The following is a 26,299-nucleotide window of genomic DNA, read 5'->3' on the forward strand; positions in this document are numbered from 1 at the left end:
TGTGATGGCTTATTTTCTGTGTAACAAATTTTACTTCTCAGTGACATTATTTATTATTCCATGTCGTATACTAGGAAGCTGGAAGAAAATTCCAAATGTGGTAAAATTGGTGAAATTGGTGTGGCCTCTGTGTTTACAACTTTCACTGTGCGCTCCAAATGATATGTCTACTTTTTTCTTAGGTTTGCTACGATCATGGTAATACAAAATGTATATAGATTTTATTGTGTTTTACTATTGTTCACTATTTCTTAGACCCCCTAAGGTACTTTTACCTTAGATGGTCTGGTTGTTCCTAACAAGGCGTTTTTACATAGGATACATTACAATGATTCACTGGTTCATTGTAATGAATCTTCAGAAGCCATGCAGCCTCCAGTCTGATAAAGATTAAGGCTGTCATGGCAACCGATCGCTGCCCTCCGATGACATCAGGGGGAGCTGAGATCTCAACAAAGATGTTGCCGGTGGTAAACAAGGGGTTAACACCAGCGTAAGTGCCAGCACTGACCACCTGGGTTAACAAAGGGTGCTTGCTGCAACATGCAGAAAACCCCCTCTCTGTATGAAGAGGACTCAGCCATCGAGCCCTCTTCATTCACCCTTCATAGCTCGATGATGGATATATCCATTAGTGAGCATGAAGGGATTAAAAAGGAATCTAGGGATTTACAATCAGGCTCAGACTTGCTGATTTGTGGGCTTTAGCATCGCATGCTATGGCAAAGGCCACTGCCCTTTCCCATAGAAGGCGTGTGATAGTAATAGTACTCAATGAAGCCAGGTTTGTAAGACACAGATACAATTGACCCCCTGGAGCCTTCCACGACACACATTGCACTCAAAACCTGAATGCACAACTAGGAGAGAACATCATCCAGCGGTGCATACTGTTTTACATTTTTACAACCCCCCCCCCCCATTCCAGTCTTAAAAAAACAAATTAAAGCCCAGATAATCCCTTTAAATAAGGCACTTTGAAAACTGATTGTGGCATATTATATAAAATAAAAGTAACAGTAAATATAAAAAAGAATGTAAAACAGAATAAATTAGTACAGGCTCTGTATATAAATAATAAATAGTAGTAAATACCACACTGTACACATATCTCTATGTAGAGTGGGCAGAGAGTTTCATTTTGAACTAGGGGTTGTCTGTAAGTCAGGTACATTTAACTGCTTGTATATTATATAGGTAAAGTCATTTATTGGAGGGGCTATATATAAAACAATTCATAGGGCAACCATACATTGTGTTATTTATTGGGGACACAGCATATAATTTATTGGGGACAAAGTATAGATACATTTTTATATATTGTATATATTTACTTAAGGGCAATAAATTGATATTGCAATATAATTTTTGATTTATGTAAGGGCTACTGTGATGAATTGTTAATGAGGAGTATACTTTACTGTATATGAGGGGGGGGGGGGGTATGGTCAGTTGTTGTTTAATTTCAGGACTGCCAGTAGAAATTTTGGAGTTTTTGACTGGCAAACTTTTCAACTCCCCCCCCCCCCCCCACTTCTCTGGCACATTAGTCTTGCATTCTATGATTGAAAGGTGGTGTAGGAGAAGTATAAGTGTAAGATCATCATGGGCCCCAGGTTGCACGTGGCCTTCCCAGTGGTCTACCGTTTTTAAGTGATCTGATGTTTTGTGTATAAAAACAGACATATAACAAATCTTTAACAATACTTAACTTAATCCATGGGTACAAAACCAATCTTTCTACAAAGATAAAGCAGCAAAACCAAGCTTACTACATAGAGACAGTACTAGAGCCAAGATTACTACATAGAAACATTACCAGAACCAAGATTACTGCTTAGATACAGCAGCCGACCCAAGCTTACTACATAGATACATTACTAGAACCAAGATTTCTACGTAGAAACATTACCTGCAAGCCAGAAGATTACTACATTGCTATGTTACCCAAACCTAGCCAAGTCACTGTCAACGCAAAGTAGTCTAGTTACACTGCCTCCCACAATATTCAATAATCACTTTGCTCCACACATTAGCCAAATCACAATGTCCCCATCAGTAGTCAAATACCAGTTAACCCCACAGTAGACAAGTCACAGGCCCCCACAGTAGCAAATAGTCACATTGCAACACATAGTTTACACATCACAGAGCCCCCAGAGTAGCCAAGTCACTAACTGCCACACAAAAGCCATGTTAGAGTAACCCTATGTTTAACATCAACTGCTTCCCCCATAGTATGATGCAGCCAGACACACCATCAAACATCACCTGCCCTGTTTCTACCAGCTCACAGACCACACACTGGCAGCTTGTGCGATGGATGTAGAGTAGCGGCGCAGGGAGCTGAAAGCTTCAAATTAGTTTACTAGCTCAGGGATGATGGGAAAACTGGGACCCGGGCCACCTCTTATGGATTGGCCCATAATGGCGGTCCCACTATTTTCCCTCAATGACGGTCCTGTATATGGCATATGTGGGCGAATTTAGGTTGTGGGGGGGAACTATTATTAGGGAGCACAGTTTGGGAAATTTTTATTCAGGAAACTTTTATTTTTAATTTTTTCAGCTGTGTACTGTTAGAGATTGTTGTATTTTAGGGCCACAGCATGGAGATGTACGGCAAAGGGGCAAAGATCTAGCAGAAAATTATGTCATGCACTTTTGGAGTTAAAGGGAACCTACCACCACGAATCTACCTATAAAGGTAGATCGGGTGGTAGGTGGATGTAAGGGACATGAGGATAGCTCTTTTTAGAGCTATTCCTCACGTCCCCGCTAACTTTTGGTACACTTTATTGACCTAATACGTAAATTTCGTTATGCGGCTACTGGGGCGTAGCCCCAGTAGCCACATTACTCCTCCTACCCTGTTGCGTGCGGCGCGCAGCTCCTCGTAGCTGCGCGCCCTCGTCCGTCATGATGGCGTTCTGCGCATGGTACGAGGAGCTGCGCGCCGCACGCAACAGGGTAGGCGGAGTAATGTGGCTACTGGGGTGTGGAGTAGCCGCGCTGTGTAGCCTCGTGCCGGCTACTCCACGCCCCAGTAGCCGCATAATGAAATTTACATATTAGGTCAATAAAGTGTACCAAAAGTTAGCGGGGACGTGAGGATTAGCTCTAAAAAGAGCTATCCTCACGTCCCTTACATCCACCTACCACCCGATCTACCTTTATAGGTAGATTCGGGGTGGTAGGTTCTCTTTAAAGAGAAGACATGTCACGGCTGTAGCACACGGCCAGGTGGAAAAGAAAGGGGGAGTGAGCAAATCAGCCAAAATAGAGAGACACCTGAAGAAGCAGAACGTGAATCAAGCGTCGGGGTGCTGTGGTTGTCTTGTTGTCCCTGCATACAACATGCAACCTGGTTTGTGGCTAATATTGTTTTTTATGTGCTTTGGGTCCCTGTACAATTATTATATTTGTTACTTTTGTTTGGAATGTCCATTTGCCATTAATGTAGATGTAGGCAAGTGTGATAATATACTATATTTATTTGTTTTTTGGTGATGTTATACGGGGCACATGCAATAAAAGCATAATTATATGCGCCACAATCCGATCGCGTGTGCCGAAAACCTGGGGCAATTCGCCACAAATCGTTGATTTTCGGGAAACCCGACGAAACATAGGGATTCGGCTTCTTAGTAAATGACCCCCTTTGTGCTCACTACACTGTGACTAGGTGCCATAGACCTCTATTGTGGCCAGTAGTGGATTATAACATAGGTAGTTTGAGCCGTAGACTGGGGCCCAGGCCTTCTAGGGGGCCTTGGGCCACCCAAACCACCCACCCAAATGCTCGTACACCTGTTCCTGCTCTTAATACACATAAACAAAAAAGCCATTTTAGGACCTTTGAAGGTCCTCCAAAGATTCTGAAACCACAGATCTAAATCAGGCTGAAGGGATGCATCCTCCATTCCCCAAGAAGCTTGATATATAGCAATATATTCATTACCAAAGTAAGCCTAAAACTGTATCAGTATCCAGTGGACACCCTCACAGTTTACAGCAATCATGGAGGATGCAGGTCAGTATCCCACTTCTCTCTGATTATTCGAACCAGCTACTTTTTTAAATACAGGCAGTCCCCTACTTAAGAACACCCAACTTACAGACAACTCCTAGTTACAAACGGTCCTCTGGATGTTGGTAATTTACTGCACTTTAGCCTTAGTCTATAATAAACAGCTGTAACAGTTATCACAGATGTCTGTAATGAAGCTTTATTGTTAATCCTGATTCTTATGACAACCCAACATTTTTAAAATCCAATTGTCACAGAGACCAAAAAAAAATTTGGCTGCAGTTACAACTATAAAATATACAGTTCCGACTTATATACAAATTCAACTTAAGATCAAACCTACAGAACCTATCTTGTACGTTATCTGGGGACTGCCTGTAACTGATCCAGAAGTATCAGCTGCATCCCATCATTTTGCATGGCCGTAAGCAGTTGCATAGGTTATATTTTGATAAATCAGACCAATTGTATGCACAAAGTAAATTCGCATTATATGCATTAAAGGGTTGGTCACTTTTCAATAAATATGTTCCATAAGACATCTCTCTGCTTGTATATGTACCTGTTCGTTTGCAACCTTTGATAGCTTTAGCTTTTTCCTGTTATCCCCTCTGTTATCCCCTGAGGAAGCCAGTTGGGTGGCGATATGCGTGGGGTCTCGTGCTCCAGTCTCCCCCTACCTCTCCTTGGTCTGTATTTTCATCACCACAGGTAGATATCTTTCTGATCCATTATAGTGCTTTACAGAGAGTTATATGATCTACTGCTTCACAATTTGAATCAACCTCTGTTTGATTTCTACCATATTCTAGTATCCACCTGTTTCATTTTTCGTCATTTACCTGGTCAGGAGAGGCTTTGCTCATTGGGGGGAGCTGGTGTTGGTCAGGTTGACCGGCTTTATCATATACCAGGTCTCCCTGTTGGTTTACATTTGTGTGTAGTCCACACTTTTAAATGTTTTTAATATTTCTGTGTTGTGGTGTACTATGGTACAAATATAATTTGTTTACTTTTTACTTTTGGGTCTCATAGCATACTTTCTTTTTTTATTTGTGTATTTATAACTGGTCGTTTTCTGTATGCTTTGATCCTTAGTATATTTACATTAGTAGTGCTAGTCCCTTTGCTCAGTTTTATGTTTATTGCTATAGCAGAAATAAATTGTTTGTTTTATACAGAGAATTCCAGTTAAAAAATGTATTCTGTGTGCTTAACATATTCATGAATGTGGAGGTCTAAGGACAAATCTTTACCTTTGTATACACATGTAACATCCAGTGTAAAGCAAACCTTACCTTTAGAAAAGATGAACCTGGGCAGGTCCCTGAAGTTCTGGTTGGTAATTGCATGAAACCTTTTAAAATGAATGGGCAACCACGTAATACATGCTCTAGCTCAGTGGTGGCAAACCTATGGCACAGGTGCCAGAGGTGGCACTCAGAGCACTCACTCTGGGCACCCAGACCATCCCCCTGCACAGAGTTTGCCAGGTCTCAAAACCTCCTCCTGCAGTCCCTGGCCACCCAGGACATGCTGTGATCAGTGCTATTTTAAAGCTACACATCCTTAGCTCCCTGGGACTATAGGAAGAGCAAGGAGGTGCAGACAAGACTGCGTTATTATTGGAGCTCTTGCTCTGGGCCCCGCAATCTTCCTGTTCAGGGGCCCCTGGAAGGAAGCTGCAATGATAATCATAATTTTGTTCAACTGTATTGGTGTCCTTAGGACACAGATACAATTAAAAGCTGCCATGTTGGCCCTTTGCATTTAAATAAGTGGGTTTGGTTGTAATTTGGGCACGCGGCCTCAACAAAGTTTGCCATCACTGCTCTTGCTGAATCCATCAGAAGCTCTGCTAAGTGATTAAGTGAGTAAGGCATATAACCAGGAGCCCAGTAATTGCAAGAACTTGGGACAGTAAAAGCCTCAGAAGTGATGAGCCTGCTCAGCCTGTGCACCCATGATGTAAGGGTTGCAGGAGGTTCCCTGCCAAGCATGCACAGTGCCCACCACTGCTCCATTGCTACACAGCTTTTGAAGACACTGGTGGACCTATAGTTTGACAATTACATGGTCCCATCGGTTAGATCCCCATGGATAGGGAACAAGTATACCAAGTAAGTAAAGAGCAAGTAAATAGTGGGGAAAAAATTCAAAAAAGTATCATGTACTGTGAAGGCCTAAAAATGAGAAATGTTGCATTTAATATTTTATATCATTAACCACAAACATCAGGCAATGTTTATATTCATTGGTGTTATTCATTTGTTTTGTTTTTTATTTTTATTTGCTTTTTCTGGGTTTCAGACTCATTTCATTTATCTTAGAGGCTGCTATATCAGGCATGTGTGTCTGTTGGTTTAAAAAATTCATACTAAAGTTGCAAATTTTTCTGCAACCTCCCTGTAAACTTTTGCCTTTAACTGCCCAGGACTGGAGTTTTTTTAAAACCAAAATTGCGACTTATTATGACCACATCTAGCTTTTAAAGATATATTAGGCGCAACGCAGAAAAATTCTTGCACGTCTAACTTTGTTAGACGGGGTGAACAAAAAAGCCGGTGCCATGATTGATGTACAATGTGACGACTGAATTAAATTATGATGCAGGACTGATACATTTTTGAAGTCAAATGTCCCTATTGTGATTTAATTAGGATCTATATTTCACTCTCGGGCTCTACCTGGGTGTGGATAAATTCTGCATTTTTCTATATAACTAATTTGAGTCTATTGGTACTTAGTTTTCCATATTTTATTTTGTTTAATATGTACTATGTTTCTTCATGTTTTAATGTATTATGGTTTTTAAGTAATTTTAACTGGACGTAACAAAATAATTTTCCTTTCGGGGCAATGTGTGTGATTGGGATACCTGCTTTTCAATAGCTTGTAAAAATATGCACCTTGTGCAGTATTTTTCATTTTGTTACATTTTTTAAATGATTAAGTAGTCTAGACAGCAGACATATGGTAGATGGGGTCCCGTTTATTATAATTGTAAGCACTTTGATACAATTAGCAGCATATTGGACTAGGCTCATCCACTCATGCTCTGGACAATAGCACATTTGTTCTCTTTGTGCCAAGTCTTTCCCTCCTGCTCAGGGTTTAACATTTGTAACAGGTGTTTGGGTCAATGCCTGGATTCTACAATCTAGTGAGAACAGATACCAAATTATTCCTACAATGCTTTCTTGTTCCACCAGCACATTGAAATGAAGCCATATTTGTGTCTTAGGCTTTTTGTGCTTCACATTTTTAGTGATTGAGTATTGGCAATAAACCTCAGGATCTTGTTTCTTTACTTTCCTGCAATTTACCAAATTGAGAAAAAAAACTATATTCTCAAATAGTGAGTTTCATACTTTAACACTGTAAATATTAATTTTCAGAACATAATTCATATGATATTAGTATGGAGGCTAGACAAGATAACAAAATACTGACAGCTATCCCCCAAATATAGTGCCACGGCTGATTAGCAACCATTCCTTTGCTATAATCATCAATGTAGCTTCTGCTCTTCTGAGAAGCTACACTGAGGAGGATAGCAAAGGAAGGACATCAGTCTAGGATTTCCAATCTTCTCACTCTGTGCGTAGGAAACACACAGTCACAGCTCACTAGGTGTTTTTTCAGTATGCACGTTAAGGACACGGCTGGGACACTTTCCCGGCACACGTCGCACTTTGACCCTGGATGCGCGGCCGCTAAATGATGACATCACGCGGCCACGCATCCTGTGCCCTGTAGGCCAGTGATGGCGAACCTATGACACGCGTGTCAGTCATGTTCGCTGACACGCTGGTCGTGGCTGTGTGGCCGGTCTCTGTTGTCTGTGGGCGGTCGGCCGTGCAGGTGGGCGGGCGGGCGGTCGGCCGTGCAGGTGGGCGGGCGGTCGGCCGTGCAGGTGGGCGAGCGGGCATGTGGGCGGACGCTCGATCATACGGCGCTGCTTCTGTCCTCCCATCCTGCTCTGCGGAGGCCGCGCACTCCGCACGTCAGAGCGTGGAGACAGAGCAGCCCCGGCAACTTGTGCTGTGCCTGCTGCAGCCCACTCAGCTCCAGCCTCTGCTCCAGGCCCCGACGCCCTGCGCTCCGGCATGAGAAATAGTCAGCCCGCACCAAAGCACAAAATACCTCTCCTAGGGGGGGTGGAGGGGTTTTGGGGGGGGGGCAGCGGCCTGTAACTATACTGGGGGGGCCGGGCCTGTAACTATACTTGGGGGGCCGGGCCTGTAACTATACTGGGGGGCCCTATGACAATATTGGGGAGGGGGAAGTCCCTGTGACTATACTGGGGGGGCCCTATGACAATATTGGGGAGGGGGGAGCCCTGTGACTATACTGGGGGGCCCTGTGACATTATTGGGTAGGGGGGGAGGCCCTGTGACTATACTGGGGGCCCTATGACAATATTGGGGAGGGGGGAGGCCCTGTGACTATACTGGGGGGCCCTGTGACATTATTGGGTAGGGGGGGGCCCTGTGACTATACTGGGGGCCCTATGACAATATTGGGGAGGGGGAGGCCCTGTGACTATACTGGGGGCCCTATGACAATATTGGGGAGGGGGGAGGCCCTGTGACTATACTGGGGGCCCTATGACAATATTGGGGAGGGGGGAGGCCCTGTGACTATACTGGGGGGCCCTATGACAATATTGGGGAGGGGGAAGTCCCTGTGACTATACTGGGGGGGCCCTATGAAAATATTGGGGAGGGGGGGCCCTGTGACTATACTGGGGGGCCCTGTGACATTATTGGGTAGGGGGGGAGGCCCTGTGACTATACTGGGGGCCCTATGACAATATTGGGGAGGGGGGAGGCCCTGTGACTATACTGGGGGGCCCTGTGACATTATTGGGTAGGAGGGGAGGCCCTGTGACTATACTGGGGGCCCTATGACAATATTGGGGAGGGGGGAGGCCCTGTGACTATACTGGGGGGCCCTGTGACATTATTGGGTAGGGGGAGGGGGCCCTGTGACTATACTGGGGGCCCTATGACAATATTGGGGAGGGGGGAGGCCCTGTGACTATACTGGGGGCCCTATGACAATATTGGGGAGGGAGGAGGCCCTGTGACTATACTGGGGGCCCTATGACAATATTGGGGAGGGGGAGGCCCTGTGACTATACTGGGGGGCCCTATGACAATATTGGGGAGGGGGGGCCTGTGACTATACTGGGGGGCCTGTAACTATACTGGGGGGCCCTATGACAATATTGGGGAAGGGAATTCCCCCTCCCCCTCACTTATCTTAGTTCATGGCACCGCACACAAGTTAAATAACAGCAAGACCAACAAAAGAAATCAACTGACAGATTAACAAAGAAGTCACTAAGCAGGTAAGTTAAATAATTATACATATTTGTTATTTAAACTCTAAATATCACAAAATTAGGGGTTTTTTTCTAAAGGTGACACACCATCCGAGTTATGCTCGTTTTTTTGGCGAATTTTGACACACCAAGCTCAAAAGGTTGCCCATCACTGCTGTAGGCGAATCCAGCGTCTTCTGAGGTGAGCAGAAGACACAGGGGCTGAAGGACAGTTGGAGGGGCCTAAACGGAGTACGGAGAGGGCTAAATGAGGGTTGCACAACCCATGGATCCACAGGTTGCGCCCCGCCCTGCTGCCTGCAGCCGCAAATTTATTACATTTTTACCTCTATTCACGACAAAAATTTAATAATAGATGTGTGCACATTCCTGCTGTATACAGGGGATGCTGGAGGACCTGTGATGATGTCATCATCACATGGCCCTCCGACTTCTCCTCTGTACAGACTCCCGTGGAGCAGCTAACAGTGAGGGGAGAGGGAAACTGGAACAGGGGAGGGGGGGGCTTGGGGGGAGAGGAAAATTAGAACAGTGGGGCAACAGGGGGGAACTAGGGGGGGAGAAAGGGGAACTAGAACAGTGGAGCAGAAGGGGGGGACTAGAACAGGAGGGGGGAGAGGTAAACTAGAACAGAGGAGCAGAAGGTGGGACTAGGGGGAGAGAGGAGAACTAGAACAGGGGGAAGCAGGGAGGAACTAGAGGGGGAGAGGGGAACTAGAACAGAGGAGCATAAGGGGGAACTAGGGGGGAGAGGGGAACTAGAACAGGGGAGAAGCAGAGGGGGAGAGGGGAACTAGAACAGGGGGCGGCAGGGGGGGACTAGGTAAGAGGGAGAAACTAGAACAGGTGGGCAACAGTGGGATCTGGGGAGAGGGAAACTAGAACAGGGGGCAGCAGGGGGGGCTGGGGGAAACTAGAACAGGGGGCAACTGGAGGAGGGGGAATAGAAATGGAAGAGGGGAGGGGGGAATAGAACTAGGAGGCAGGAGGGGGAAACTAGAACTGGGGGGAGGATAGGGGGAATAGGTCTGGCTGCAGAAAGGGGGAGGGAAACTAGACCTGGGGGCAGTATTATAGTAGTTATATTCTTGTACATAGGGGCAGTTTTATAGTAGTTATATTCCTGCTACATAGGGGCAGTATTATAGTGGTTATATTCTTGTACATAGGAGCAGTAATATAGAAGTTATATTCTTGTACATAGGGGGCAGTATTATAGTAGTTATATTCTTGTACATAGGGGGCAGTATTATTGTAGTTATATTCTTGTACATGGGGGCAGTATTATAGTAGTTATATTCTTGTACATAGGGGGCAGTATTATAGTAGTTATATTCTTGTACATAGGGGACAGTATTATAGTAGTTATATTCTTGTACATATAGGGCAGTATTATAGTAGTTATATTCTTGTACATCGGGGGCAGTGTTATAATAGTTATATTCTTGTACATTGGGGTCAGTATTATAGTAGTTATATTCTTGTACATAGGGGGCAGTATTATAGTAGTTATATTCTTGTACATATGGGGCAGTATTATCGTAGTTATATTCTTGTAGATCGGGGGCAGCATTATAGTAGTTATATTCTTGTACATTGGAGGCAGTATTATAGTAGTTATATTCTTGTACATAGGGGGAAGTATTATAGTAGTTATATTCTTGTACATAGGGGCAGTATTATAGTAGTTATATTCTTGTACAATGAGGGCAGTATTAAAGTAGTTATATTCTTGTACATAGGGGGCAGTATTATAGTAGTTATATTCTTGTACATATGGGGCAGTATTATAGTACCTGGCGTGAAGGTGGCGGAGAGGGCAAAATAATCACAAGTGCTAGCAATAAGCAATAAGCTAGCATTTGCGATTATTTCAGGGCCTCTCGGCCATTGACGTGGCGCAGAGGCCCTGATAAATATGCCCCAATATTTCTATGTAGCATGAGGGTGGGCCCCAGAATCAATTCCTCTGGTGGGCCCCAGGCACCCCAGTCCGACCCTGCCTCTGACATTTCTTTTTATTTTATTTTACTCATGTATTACAGTTTATATTCTATCTTCTTCAAGCAGGTTTTAATTGATGATGGGAAGATGGCAAGATCTTGATCAGGCCCCGGGCTGTCATGGAGATGGAGCACAGAATATCGGAGCCAATCATGGGTAATGTGGTCATGATTAACTGTGTGATTCAAGTGGTTACCAACCTCAAGTAAGATTCTATCAACTATCACCTCCTCGGCTCCTGAGTTTGTGTCATACTGGAAAGAGTTAAAAGTTTTCTTTTGAATTTTGAAAACTCGGCACTCTCCAGGTATCCTGCAGCCGTGCCATGCTGTACACCCATATGACCACTAAAGTCAATCAGTCTTGCCAAGTCAACACCGCAGGAAGATAAACCAAGACTATAATGTACCACCAAATCATCAGGGCTCGAGTAGTGGAGGATTTGTCAGATACGTATATATTTAGAAAATATTTGCTGGTTTCTCCCTTTTTCCAATTTCTAAAAAACTCTTTAAAATAGTTTTATATTGAAACCTTATTGACCATTTCTAAATTCTAAGAAGATTATTCATGTTCCACATCTCAAAAGTTCTTTGACCGCAAGTATACACTTAGGAAATAACTCTATTTGCAGTTATGTGGCCAAGATTATATTGATGTTTGACTTTGGAAAAGAAAGTTTACAGCTAATAGGTTTTTTCAGTTCCAAGGTTTCCAATATCCTTTGAACTCCAAGTTTTAGAAATCAACTTTAACGTTTTAATGTTCTTTGTTTGAAAGCTGGCACCCCTGAAATATTATCCAACATGGCAAAACCAGAGGAGAGAAAAATAACAATTCAATACCAAGATTCTTAACTTCAAAGCAGATACACTTTTGTTGTAGCCTTTTTGCAGGGGAAAAAGGGACTCCTTGCATCATATATCACTGTGATGCTCATCGTCTGCACTGTGGGCAGTCCTTGAATTTCTGCCAGTGCATGGTCCATGATCCATGAACTGACCACGGTCATGTGCCACTGCCTAGCCATAAGTAAGCTATAATTATATTGTTTTGATTAATGAGGTTCATGCTCTTGCAGGTGACATTACCTGCCTCATGAACACATTTTTCTTAAAGGGATTGCCCAGGATAAAATATTTTTTTATAAGTGGTAGGGGCTACTGTAACAAAGCTAAAGGACTTATACTACATTCGTCATCATCTCTAGTTTAGTACTGTGCCTCCTATCACCACTGGCTTTAGTTGGTACACAGAAGCTCAGCGGTGATGTTGCACTGACTCCATGCACCAACTTCAGCCTGTGTTGAGGTCCGCATTGGGCTGTAGCAGAAGAACTCTGTTGACATGATATCAACTATTCTGATGACAGGAAAAATCCTAATTATCTGTATGCAATTGAGTGTTTCCTCAACTTAAGAACACCTTACAGACAATTTCCAAATATATATGAACTGTGACCTCTGGGGAAGATCTCTGGATTCTGGTAATTTACTGAACTTGAGCTTCAGGCTGGAATTAACATCTAAAAGTTATCAAAGGGGTGTGCAACGCAGCGTTAATCATTATTGCCTTGACAGCCCAAAAACTATGAAAATTCAACAGTCACAGAGAAATATATTGTACATGTACAAAATATGTCTATTCCGACTAACATACAAATTCAACGTAAAGTGAACCTGTTATCAGGCACAACTAATGACAGGTTCTCATAGACTTTTTAATACTATATATTTTTATAATTAACATTAAAGGTTTCAGTTGATAAAAGTGGCTCCCTGCCAACAAACAACATTGAGTCATGGGGGCGTTGAAGTGCTTGTGTTAAAATCATTAACTACTCCCTGGTCTGTTACCTCTCTCCCTCTTCTACCCTCACGCTGATATGAGCTGACAGCAGTTTGCCTGGAGCACAGGGCACCACTTTACTGTGCAAAGAGATCCACTCAAAGAAGTTGCATTGTATATATACTGTGCTGTGTGTACAGGATCTGATTAGATTCATTAGAACTGATATGTTGCCTGATCTCTGTCTTTATTTTGCATTCAAACTTTCATGCACACATATTTCTACTCTTTTCAAACTTTTAAACATAAACAGCTCTGCTACATACCATTCCTGGTAAGTAATTGGATGACTTAAATAATGCGATTAGTCACATGCTTAGGACATCACTGCAGTCCTGGAGCTTTATACATGCTGCCGGGACTAATATTCTCCTGAATGAGCGTGCATGTGCTAGTAACCCCTCCCAACAACATCCATCAATCCTCCTCTCCTCTGTCTAGCTACTAATCGGCATGGCTGCCAACCAAGCAAACACAGCTAGAGGTGAAAGATAGCTGCTAGCCTGCAAGCTGACAAATGGCTGCAGATAGATGAGTGTAAATTAGAGAATTGCTCATTTTGGCTTCGTGCAGAACTAGGCAAAAGTCTTTACACTTTACAATTGTACTTTAATATTAATGATAAAAACAGATTATGAATTAGTATTATTTAGATACAACTTCTATTATTATTTTAATTACTATTGTATTACTATGGGGACCAGTCATTAGCTGAAAATGTGTGATCCTGGTTCCCTTTAAGATGAAACCTACATGAGTTCCAGTGCCATTTTCATTTGTATATAAATTTTCATTTGTATATAAAGGAACATAAAGATCTCCGTGTGTTCACGCAATAGATCTTCTCCAGAAAGGCACAGTATATGTATGATGCAGGACATCTTCTCTACAAGGCCATGGTTAGTTTCGATCTAGCCATAGAGCTGATAAACTTCCTTAAAGGGGTATTCCCATGAAGACCAGTTTCTTATATGTACTCAGGATAGCAAAACAACACATTCTTTAAATCACTGTTATTAACAAAAATACAGCATTTCAGAGTTTCCCCTAGACACAACCCAGTAACTTCTGACTTAGGGTCGGGTGGCCGCCATCTTGGATTTTTGTGTGAGATCGTGTTTCTGTCTGTCTCTGCTTTGTGGCTGTAGCGACGCCCCCTGCCTGGATCTGAGACACATTGACTGATCACTTCCTGCCAGCACACGGTGAGCAGAAAGAGAGGCTTCAAACTACCAGCTACAAGGAGATAAGTGATCCATGGAAAGGGAAAGGCAGGCACATGTCAGTGAGATGTAGCAGTGCTGTGTGTCTAATAGGCATCTAATGGATCTCATGATCCGCAAAATGTGTGCAATAGCATTTCGTCCTCTCTGATCTGTCTCTTCTCTCTGTCTATGTTTCAGTGTGTTAGTACAATGTCAGAAGCCAGATAAAAGTGCAAATACACCTGCAAATACACCTGTACCCTGATAATCTAATCACATTGTCACCCCACAGAAATAGATGGATTATAATGGGGGTCATTTACTAAGGGGCCGATTCGCGGTTTCCCGACGTCTTACCCAAATATTTCCAATTTGCGGCAATTTTCCCTGTATTGCCCTGGGATTTTTGCGCACGCGATTGGATTTTGGCGCATCGGCGCCGGCATGCACGTGATGGAAATTTGGGGGGCGTGGCCGAACGAAAACCCGATGGATTCGGAAAAACCGCCACAATTTAAAAAAAAATGTGTTGCAAAACTTGCACTTACCTTCACCAGGTATAGGCCCGTGAATTTCAGGGCATTCCAGCGGGCCTCGGGGAACTTCAGCGCAGAAGCAACATCTGGTGGACGGCGGAGGAACTACCTTAGTGAATCGCCGGAAGACCCGAAGTGATAGGAGATAAAACAGCAATAACACTGAGTAAAATTATAAAGTGAAGGGTTAAAATGATCTTTATTGTGTTAACATCACTATGGGATTGAGATGTGAGAATTTTCTTTCGTGGGAAAACCCCTTTTAAAGTGAGATAGATTTCTGAACTTTATCACAGATAAATAAATTCAATTATTACATTAATGTATATCACTTACCTTGCCAAAGATAATGTAAAGTATAGAAAAAATGTTGTCTCTGGCATGCCTCCTGGAAATCTGGGCACCACTGGCAGTGAAATATACTATAATAAATAATACTGTGTGACATAACTAAGTAATGCCAAAAAGGATATGCCTACACATGGAGATGGCAGTGTTACATATGGTAACTCTGAGCCAAGCTATGACCTAGTGTGACTAAAGATAATATGGTAGGTGGCTTGCCAATTTTTTTCTACTGCTTTTTCTTAGTGTGGATTATGTCTACGGATCAGTAATATAGAGCAGACAAGCGAATGCACAATGTCATAAAATGTAAGATTGTTTATGACATAAAAATAAAGTCTCATGAAGTTGGCTATTTATATGGGTGCAGTGATTACATTTACCAAAAGGTTGTTGTTATGAGAAACATCTATATTAATGGTCTGACATACAGAGCAGCTTTCAGTGGTTAATTAGGCATTAACAGAAATTCTCTTAAAGGGGGCCTTTTATCTCCTCCTTTAACCTTTGCATCCTTTAAGAGGTTGAAGTTTTTCTATTTTTCATGGTCAGGTGGGCAGTGCCAAGCTTTCTACTTTATCCGAGAACCACTCATACGACAGATGAGAGCCTAATTAGCTAATGAGGCTCTCGACTGTCAGATGGGTGGTTCTAGGATGCAAGAGCTGAAGATAATGTCATTGATTGCTATCCTTGGGTATCTGAAATAGATTTTAGTGCATACACTGGGGCTTATTTACTAAGGGTCTGCGGATCGTATTTCCGCCGGACTTCCCAACGTTTTCGGGGATTGCACGGCTGGGACAGGGATTTAGAAGGGGACTGTGTTGCATGCGATAGAATTTTGGCACAATCGCGCCGGGTTTCATGGATCGATTCGGACTGAGCGCAGGATTTAACTTGGGAAGAAGAAGGTGAACTACGGTGTACCTGAGCGGGGAAGCGAAAGATGCAGGATATCGGGCACACGATCTTAGTGAATCGCGCCAGAGTGCATTATCATTGGAATAATGCACTTCGGGTGAACTCCTCGGACAGGTAAGTAAATGTGCTCCGCTGGCTTGGGATGTCTACCCCATATATTCTTGTAACTCCAGATACATCAAGAGGCTTAGGCCAGGCGTAGTTTTGCATCAAAACCAGCGAACAAAAGTGGAGAAAAGGTGGCATATTAGCTATTTTAATTGCAATAATTTGTCATGATTTTACTGCTTTTATGCCAGAAAACTAGTGTAGAAATATCCCCCTATGAGTTTTCAAGCAGAGATCTTGAAATTGATCCATTTTTTCGGCTTCTCCTTCCCGCATGTCACATTGGGATGCCCTGGCCCGCCGTATGTACTGTAGTCTCCAACAGCTTTCTTGCAGAAACTATAGGTACAATATCTGTCAAATCATATCTGGTCTAAACAGGTTCGCCTTGGCAGAGAAGCATTCCTCTTCTAGTAGATCAAGGCTCGGACCTGGAGCCTACGCAGATGAATAAAGGAGAGGAGCTTCCCGGGGCACCAGAATAGGGAGTACTCCGTTTATTTTTTTATGGCCAGGCTATATACTACAGGGGGCTGTCAGGCTATACACTACAGGGGGCTGGCAGCCTATATACACTTCAGGGGTCTGTCAGGCTATATACTAAAGGGGGTCTGTCCATATACTACAAGGGGCTGGCTAGCTATACAATACAGGGGGCAGGCAGGCTATATACTACAGGGGGATGGCAGGCTATACACTACAGGGGGGAAGGCTGGCTATATATATAGGGCTGGCAGGCTGTATACTACAGGGGCCTGGCTGGCTATATTCTATGGGTCTGGCAGGCTATATATTACAAGGGGCAGGCAGGCTATATACTACAGGGGCCTAGCAGGCTATACACTACAGGTGGTTGGCAGGCTATAGACCACAAGGGACTTGGCAGGCTATATATTACAGGGGGCAGCTGGCTATATAGTATGGGGCAGGCAGACTATATAGTTCAGGGGGCTGGCAGACTGTATACTTCAGGGGGCTGGCTGGCTATATACTACAGGGGGCTGGCTATATTTTACAGGGGGTTGACTGGCTATATACTACTGGGGGCTTGCTGGCTATATACTGGGGAAGCTGTGACCAATGTCTTTCCCACCCGAGGATTATACTTGAGTCAATAGGTTTCCCAGTTTTTGGTGGTAAAATTAGGTGGCTTGGCTTATACTCGGGTCGGCTTATACTCGAGTATATACGGTATAAATACATATTTCTCTATATATTTATATATATAGTATATACTGCAGATAATATTATACAAGGCACCATATACCATCTATAGACTAGTTGAGTTAAGCGCATACATTATGTGCCTCTATCATCTGGTATAACACTTAAGACTTGTGCTATGTGTGTGATGAAGTGTCAGTTTTACACTCTGTTCATCAGTATTAAGAAAACATTCTGAAAGTTCATTTCATTCAATGCAAGGTATTATTTCAGAGAAGCAAATACTCCCCTACATTTTCTGGGCTTGCTAGTTATTAACCCCAAGAAACATTTTTACAGCTAATGGATTTTCTTTTTTATCCTATGTCCAGGAAAGGGAATGAAATAAGGAGTTAGGAGCGTTCATGGAAGGCGCTGAAGATGTGCCAGTCCATTACACTATTCTTCTTAATGATCTGTAAGGAAGCCAGAGTAATACTGTATGTCTCCCATAGAAAGCAGAGCACAGGCATCCGCATCATAAAACATTTACTGCACATGAAGATACTCTGTATTCACAAATTAAATAGGAGTCAGGAGTGGCTATTCATCCACAAACTTAGAAATAGTATACCAAATTATCATGCATATTATTATACAGGAACAAGCAATGTCTACTTGTAGCTAGAGAGGTTTCAGTTAGTAGACAAACCTTGTGCATGAACAGGTATACTTTTAATTTTGACAATATACTGTAAAATCACCTTACAGCCCAAAACATGGTCCCTCCTTCAACAACTGTTACAGGAAAACATTGTTCCCAACTGGAAACTCTGCTCTATGATCACATATTACATAGAGGGTAAATGGCTATAGTATATACTGACAGCTTTCAGATTCTCTCCCTGCACACACTGGGGTCTATCCTGAGTGGTCTTAGGGTGGAGCTGTGGTGGTGGACATAGTGAACCCATAAGGATAATTAGGCTGATGACTCTGGAAATCATTCTCTTTTCTTCCTGTCCCCTCTGGACACAGGGCCGGATTATAGACGGGACTCCCACCATCTTGCCCCCCAGGGGGCCCCCACCAGATCGCGCCCCCGGGCCCTCCCTCCTCAGCCGCCACCTCCCTGAGCCATCCGCCCGACCCTGGCACAGGTGACCGTCTCCCAGCCTATCTCCCTGCATGGCTGAGCCGTTGCCTGTCTGCCCCCCGGCACAAGTTACCGCCTCCCTGCCCGCTCATCCCGCTGCATGGCCAGGCCTCCCCGCCCACTTGCAACCCTGCTCGTGCTCCCTCTTCCCCCGCCCAGTTGGGTTCTTATGATAAATAGCACAGACTAAGGGGTTGATAGAACTAAGAGAACTCCTAAGAACTAAGAAAAGATAATCCCAAACACCTTTATCAACAACTTAAAATAAGAACACATTAAATAGTTTTTAAACCCCCACAAAGGACAGATGGGCAGATAGAAAGAAAAGAAGCTCTGAAGAGCCAATCAACAATCAACTTCTATAACCCATCACCTCTTCCTACTCACATTGTCCCTCTTTTTCATGACTACCATTCTGTCTGTTTGGGGAGTCTCCTCCATGCTGCAAGAACAGCTATCACACAGTGTACCATTGAATTTAAAGGAAAATTACCATCAGAATCAAGCATGATAAAGCAGGCACCATGACTCTGGCATTGTCTCCTTCCTTCTACAATAAACTTTTATAATTATAATACCCAGCGCACCTCCATGCTGTAGCTTTACAGGCTGTTACAACCTCTGACAGACTCTAATACAGGATGCCGAATGACTATGGGAGCCTTTAAAAGACTCCCAGCTCTCATGGCAACTGATCACCCCCCCACTGATGACATAATGGGGGGCGCCATTCGGCCATCCAAAATGGCGCATTTAAACGAGTATACATTGATTTCAACTAGCTTGGTCCTCCAGAGAGAACTTGTGCTCTACAAGGTTAGGTCTTATATGGGGTCCCTTAAATTGTCACCATTTTTTTAGCAAACAAGTGAATAGATAAAACTATGTAATGTATCTCATCAGAGAAAAGTGCTGCTTTTTCTATGCACTCTCCCACCTTACCCTATCCCTACTCCTTCATCTGCCCCTTTTATTATTCTTTGACGTATTATTTTGTTTATAAATGTACCATGATCTGTAAAGCGCTGTGGAATATAAGGTGCTGCATAAATAAAAAAAAATTTATGATTATTTTCATTTATTATTATTCAGAGTTAATGATGGAGTACAGAGATTTTTTTTTACTTTTTCTCCATCCAAATGAATGTTCCTATTGGAGCACTGAGTGTAAGAAAGAACCTGGCTAGTTTCCATGGTGTGTAGTATATGCATTCTGCCAGGGAAAACTGAAATCATTCCCATGTTTTCTTTCCTCTGATATTCCCTTATTATATTGTAAGTAACTACAATTGGTAAAGAAATGAACAGTAAGTTTGACACCAACATCCTCAGGTCAGCTACAGATCTGCCAATATCCTTATTTATTCTATTATATTTAATGAGAGTTAAGTGTGGTCACTTAAACATGAAAACACATTGATGTGAAATCCAAAACGCTTTATACTAGGATCATGTGTCAGGAATGAAGCAGACTCCTCCTTGGGAAGAAAGTCATTAAAGGAAACCAGCCATCATAAGTAGACCTGTTGGTATATTTCTTCCTCCTGTCTCTGCCCTTACTGTATTTTAATAATCCTGGAACCTAAACTAACTTGTTAAAAACTTTATTTTAGCAATATTTAAATTAACTGCAGAGGCTACAGGAGCGTGAAGTAGCCTTACCTCCCAGTGCCTGGCCAGGCTAGTACATGCTTAAGTAGCCTTTGCAGTTAATTTACATATTAATAAAATAAAGTTTTTAACAATTTAGGTTGGGTTCCAGGATTATTAAATTACAGATTAGGGCAGAGGCAAACAGGAGGAATCTACAATCATATCTACTTCTGATGGTAGATTCTTCATGGTAGGTTCCATAGCTAGTAAAAGGCTGGTGATCAAAAAAAACTATTTCTAGTATTTGCAGTATTGAAATACCTTTTAATATATTTTGTATAATATCTCGAAGAATGCAGAGACATAGAGATGTTATAGAGTATATAGAATATACTGTGGGAGAACAGTGCAGGCAGGTGAGGTGGGGATGTCAAAGTTTGGGGGTAGGTAGGTTCAGGATAGGTTATACTCATAGTTATGGAATATGATTTTTTTTTAATAAGAGACTGATTTTCTGCAATACGTATATGCAGAATGTATTTATGATGTGTTCTATAGAACTTGTGATACACATTTAACTGAGAATTAAAAAGAATCTAAATAGAGTATCTGATAATTAGTTTACTTAGAAAACTACTTTGGTATAACGTATATAAATTTACACATTTAAATAACAATACTGTAATACAAATATTCTACTCTTTCTTTAAATACTTGAATATATATCTGAATACACACAATACAATAATACAAAAAATGCAAAAATACTTTACATAAACCTTGAATAGCATTGAATAGAATCTGAACTGTCCTTCCCTTTCTTCTACTTTATGTGTTCACATATATATGAACTAATTTATTGGAATCGTCACATCCATCAAGCATTATGTAACCAATAAACAGTTAAAATAATTAAATGACTAAGATTTATCAGTATATTTTACTCATCCCACTAATAAAATTAGAGTTGTCATATATGCATTATGTATAGATAGAAATCCATATTGAATTGTAACTTTATAAAAATATATCACCAAGTGTAAATGAAAATTCAGAATAAAATAACATGATTCTCTCCAAAATAACTCTAACTGAAAACGAGCAATAATATATTTCCACTTTATGGCAGCTTTTTACGGAAGCGTTTAATAAATCACAGCTACATGATAATGTTATCAGGAATGACAAGCACCCAGCACAATGTTCTGGATATTATATTTCCTTTCACATACTAGAAATTCACTAGAGAGAACAAAAAGAATAAAAGGCAAATGCCTGTCAGCAGTGTTGTATTACTTACAAGTACATGAAGAAATTCCCATTCAATCAGATCTCAGAGTTTTCGGAATGGTCTGAGGTGCCTCACTTGCTGATGAAGTATGTTATTTAAATGAAGGCAGAACCCTCCCCTGTACTGTGCATGTACAGTAACTCCCCCTAGACATACACTAAACTGGAGCAGGAATTCTAAGGTTAGGAATTCTTAGGAATTCTAAGGTTTCTTTGGTAAATTAGTTGACAAATCCTACACATTATAAAAATGAATTCTACTCATACTCATACTTTACTCATATTCTATACATATTCTATACATACAGGTGCTTGTTCATGTCATTTAATACCATGGTATATATTTTCCTTTGCCAATATGCTGCTCAGTTATGATCACATACTTATATGTTGTTAATTGTCCTTTCCAGGTGACACCATGGCATTATGGTTCCCACAAAAAAAACATTCTAAGTGACCTCCATAGCCTCCTTGTTCCTCATTTCCTTGCCAACCGTTTTTTCCATGGTGGAAAAGCCGGGTAAGTCTATAAGACCAGGTGTAGGTTTCCCAATCACCTCATGTAGATCATGTATACTTTGCCCCTTTCTGTCATTCAGCTACCTTTCCTACCAGGTTTGTGGCCCAACATTTCATTGCTACTGTGCAGATACTGATATCATTTTATGTTGAAATGGGAATTATTACTGCCAGCTACCATTATAGGACATATGGGAAGTACGAAGGATGAGTGCAAGAAAACAATCTCCACCAGGTCTGACCAGTGATGGAGATTTCAATTAAAGTCTCTGCCTGTTTTGATGCGGAGGCTCTAGTTCATACAACAGGGTGGGAGTGTTCACGGTCCTTGTCTAGCCCACTTTCAGAAAAAGTGGCTTCTGGGGTGGAAAATTGGTACAAATGCCAGAAATTTGGCTTTTTATATTCCTTGTCTCCCAGAAATCTGGAAGACTAAGTCATGTTAAATTGCCCCCAGTATTTTCAAGGAAAAACCCCTTGAATAAGGATTACCCCTTAACATGGCAATTTTCACAGAGTTTAAGAAAAGAAACAGTCATCAGTTTAATTGTGTTCCTGTGAGAAACTTCCTATGATTATGCTTCCTGCATCTGCGCCATGTATTATCGGTCCCTCAGTGGACCCCTGAGCTATGAGCGTCTCTCCTGTACTATACTGGTACTATTGTCTCTCATTTAGTTTCCAAAAGTGGATGACGACAAGCATTTTTAATCAATATGATGTAAGCACCTTCTTTATAAGCTTGTTTTTTTTCCTATTTCTACTTAAGCATTCATTTCCGACTTTCCAGCCTAGAAATAATATAATATTGTTGTGTAAGGCTATCATTAATTATTTGTGAGGGGGAGGGGGGTTATGTACTGTAGTGAACAACTACTGTAAATTTTGGATATATGCATTTGAGTCCATGGCCAGCATTTTAAGTACTCTAGCAAAACCTCAGGGAGATGACAACATATGAGGGTGTGGTCACATGTGGTGTTTGCGTCATTACAGAAACGCATGCATGTTACATGTTACCATGCATTTGGCTGGTTTGAAAGGTACAATCTTTTTTACCCCAGGTAGGACCTGGCATACAGCCAGCTGCTGGATACATCATGCTGCTGAAGCTTCTTGATGTATCTGGCTGTGCTGGAGGGTCGGCAGGGCTATTGTACGCTGGCGCACGAGTGTATAATCAATATCCCCATTGAGCTCAAACTGTATCCCTTTGTGAATGATGCCCTGCTGCTGCTTTGCCAACCCTATCCTTCACTTCCCAATCTGCACTGGCTTTTGGATGAGTACGGCAAATAGGGATATAACACTATAAGATCAATACAGAAAAAACTTAAGCCTTCCCCATTAACCTCCCCAAAACCAGATGGCCCTCCTGAAAACTAACTACAACTAGTGGCAGACGGTTTCCCTGAAATACCTGGGAATGAAGCTCCACCTATAAATCACTCTATTCCCACAGCTACCCCTTCATCTTCCACTTATTCCACTTCCTAAAGTAATTATTGTCTAAGTGGGACAAACTCCTGCTTTCTGTTTTTGGTAGAATTTTGCCCATTAAAAGGACCATTTACACCGAATCTTAACATGGTCCACTCTCCTTGCCTACTTAAAGTGGATGGAAGTAGAGAAGCTCAGGAGTGCCACTGTGCATCCCAATGCTTACCTCTGGGCTACTACTATGACTAAACCCGCCTCTCCGTTGCTAGGTTCTATGGCACATATCAGATCAGTATGGCTCCAGTGCATATAAAAGTTCTCCTTGGAAACAGAACACTTACGAATGACTTCTTTCCTATTTAACCCAAGACTACCTTCTAGCCTCATGGATCCTCTGTCCAGATTCTGGTACCTCGAGGGTCTATTTTGCTTTGCTGACATTTTAGACTACAGCTCTAAAACTATTTTCAACCACCTGGATTACAGTCTAAAGTTGATCTCCCTTCTTCCATTGTTTAGCCATGTACAAATTGAGTATGACACCTTCATGGTCTTTATGCCCACATTATTCGAGACTTTTTACAAAATGGAATTGTCCACATCGTGCCTCATTTCAACCATTTACAAAATATTGACTAACCCCTCTGAACTTCTGAGACATGAGGATATGGGTAAAAGGGAATCTTTCCTGCCTAAAGAGCTTCCTTTAGAGACCTGGTCTGTTAATTGGGATAGGGTGACAAAATCCTCCCATGTGTTCAGTACAAGGAGAACCAAGACAAAAATATTAATATTTGGGTTTCATACCCCTGCCCTTTTGCACCAGATACATCCCGACTCGCCTGGTGTGGAGACGGGGGAGCATCTTTCCCGCACATATTCTGGCTCTTTCTTTTTATCTGCCCCTACTGAAGATTCATTGTAGACATTTTGTCTTCGGTCCTAGGCTTTCAAATTCCCTTAAACCCTAGAACTTGTCTGTTAATTTTCTTTCCTAAACAGTTATATAAGAATGCATCTAAACTTCTCTTGCAATTTCTCACCGCAGCTAGGTGCCTAATCTTGGCCAAATGGAAACTCTGTTGAGCTCTGTACTTTGATCTAAGTCTGAATGATGGAACATCTAACAACTCTCCTTCAAAATACTGTAGATAGATAAAACCTCATATGGGTTCCCTGGGATGACTTCTGGAGGGGAAGGAGTGTGCGCAGACAATGGGACCCCAGTATGGATCCACCTCCCTATAGGCTGGCAAAGGCATTACCTCCCCCCACTGCCCATCCCTTCTCCCATATGTCTTCTCCTATGTATGTTCACATGTCTCTACATGTATGTTCTCTTTACCGTTGTTGACTCACGTCTTTTAGGTTTACCATCGCTATGTTATCTACTTACTTCATAGAAAAACTTTCAATAAAAATACAGTTATACAAAAAAACAAACAGGGTCCAAGGAAAAAAAACATGCCATATCCTACCATACAGCAGCTGTACTTCAATAATGCACAAAATCCTTCCTCTGCATCTGCCATGGACCAGGTGCAGATTTGGTCCTGAAAAGTAGCAAAAATAGAGAAAAAAGATATATGTAAGGCAAATGTTGCACAATACATCTGGAAAGGTGCACACAAAGGTGTACCTGAGAAACAACAGCAAAAGTTGCAGTGAAAAGTCACAAAATAATGAAAACTCTCAAATATAAAAAAAAAACCACAACATAAATATACATGTCCCCCTTAGAATGCTAACATAAAACCACCACAAAAGAGATTGTCAGAGATAGCCAAAAATTCACCTGGCTATCTCAGGCAGCCCCTGAGATAATGAGAGGCTACATTTATATAAAGAAAAAAACAGTGTCGGCTCCAGGTTTCAGTAGGCCCCTGGGCGGCAGAGTGTCAGTGTGCACCTTCTCAGTAAACTCATGTGGCGGAATTAAAAGTTCAGAAACTAAAACAGTCTCCTGTTAATTATTATAAAAATATTTCCTAGTTAATCATATCAAACAGGTACAATCATGGTTATTTTATAAAAATCCCCCTCACACCCTATGGATCCATTAGATACAGCCACCCTCACCCCTAAAGATTACTTATGCACACCCATATGTGGGCCCCTGCAGCAGCTCTGGGCCCCGGCAAAGCTGGACGACGGAACTAACCTGAACCCTCTATTGCAGGTGATCATTGAGCAGGGGATCATTTTAAAATTTCGCAAACCCTTTGAAACTTTAAACATCTCTAAGTTCATATTTCTATTATGTTCTTCTGTTGTGGAAGAGAATAGCAGAAATAAAATTCTGACATCAAACAGTAGCTTTTTTATTTATAATTGGCTATATCGAAGGCCCCTGTCCAACATATTTTTGCTATTTAAAATAGATAAAAATTGTTTCTCCCAGATCTCGATAAATCATACTTATAATTTGACCTGGCATCCAGGGATATCTATAGCAAGTCAAGGGAGGGTGTGGCCTCTTCAGGCTGAATCCAGCAGCTCCTCCCCATGCTTTCTAAGCATGCAGCAGTAATATCATGTGACCAAGGTGACATCATCTCAGGTCCTTTTGCTTCCTAACATTAGCAAATATCAGATGAAATAACAGCAGCCTGCATGGAGGTGCAACACCCCTGCCGATGCAAGGCAGAGTAGTTGTTGCGAATACGCCCCACCATGTAGCTTGCAGCCTGTGTAGAGTCTGATCAACCTCACAGCAGGCCACTACATAACACAGGGGAACACTGCAGCGGTAGATTCTACCTGGTAAGGCAGGAGTTAAGTGTAGAATGTGATGTAATATGTGTCAGC

General features: G+C 42.1%; 1 protein-coding gene across 1 annotated transcript in view; it reads right to left on the reverse strand.

Annotated features, from left to right (window-relative positions):
* LOC140133381 (collagen alpha-6(VI) chain-like) overlaps positions 1-21,587 on the reverse strand; it is a 94,637-nt gene extending 73,050 nt beyond the window's left edge. Inside the window, exon 1 of the mRNA XM_072153494.1 lies at positions 21,543-21,587. The gene's annotated coding sequence lies outside the window, so the exon portion shown is untranslated. The remainder of the gene's footprint in view (positions 1-21,542) is intronic.
* Between the last annotated feature and the right edge of the window lie 4,712 nt (positions 21,588-26,299).

Source organism: Engystomops pustulosus, chromosome 5 (genome assembly GCF_040894005.1).
Source record: "Engystomops pustulosus chromosome 5, aEngPut4.maternal, whole genome shotgun sequence".
NCBI classification, from domain to species: Eukaryota; Metazoa; Chordata; class Amphibia; order Anura; family Leptodactylidae; genus Engystomops; species Engystomops pustulosus.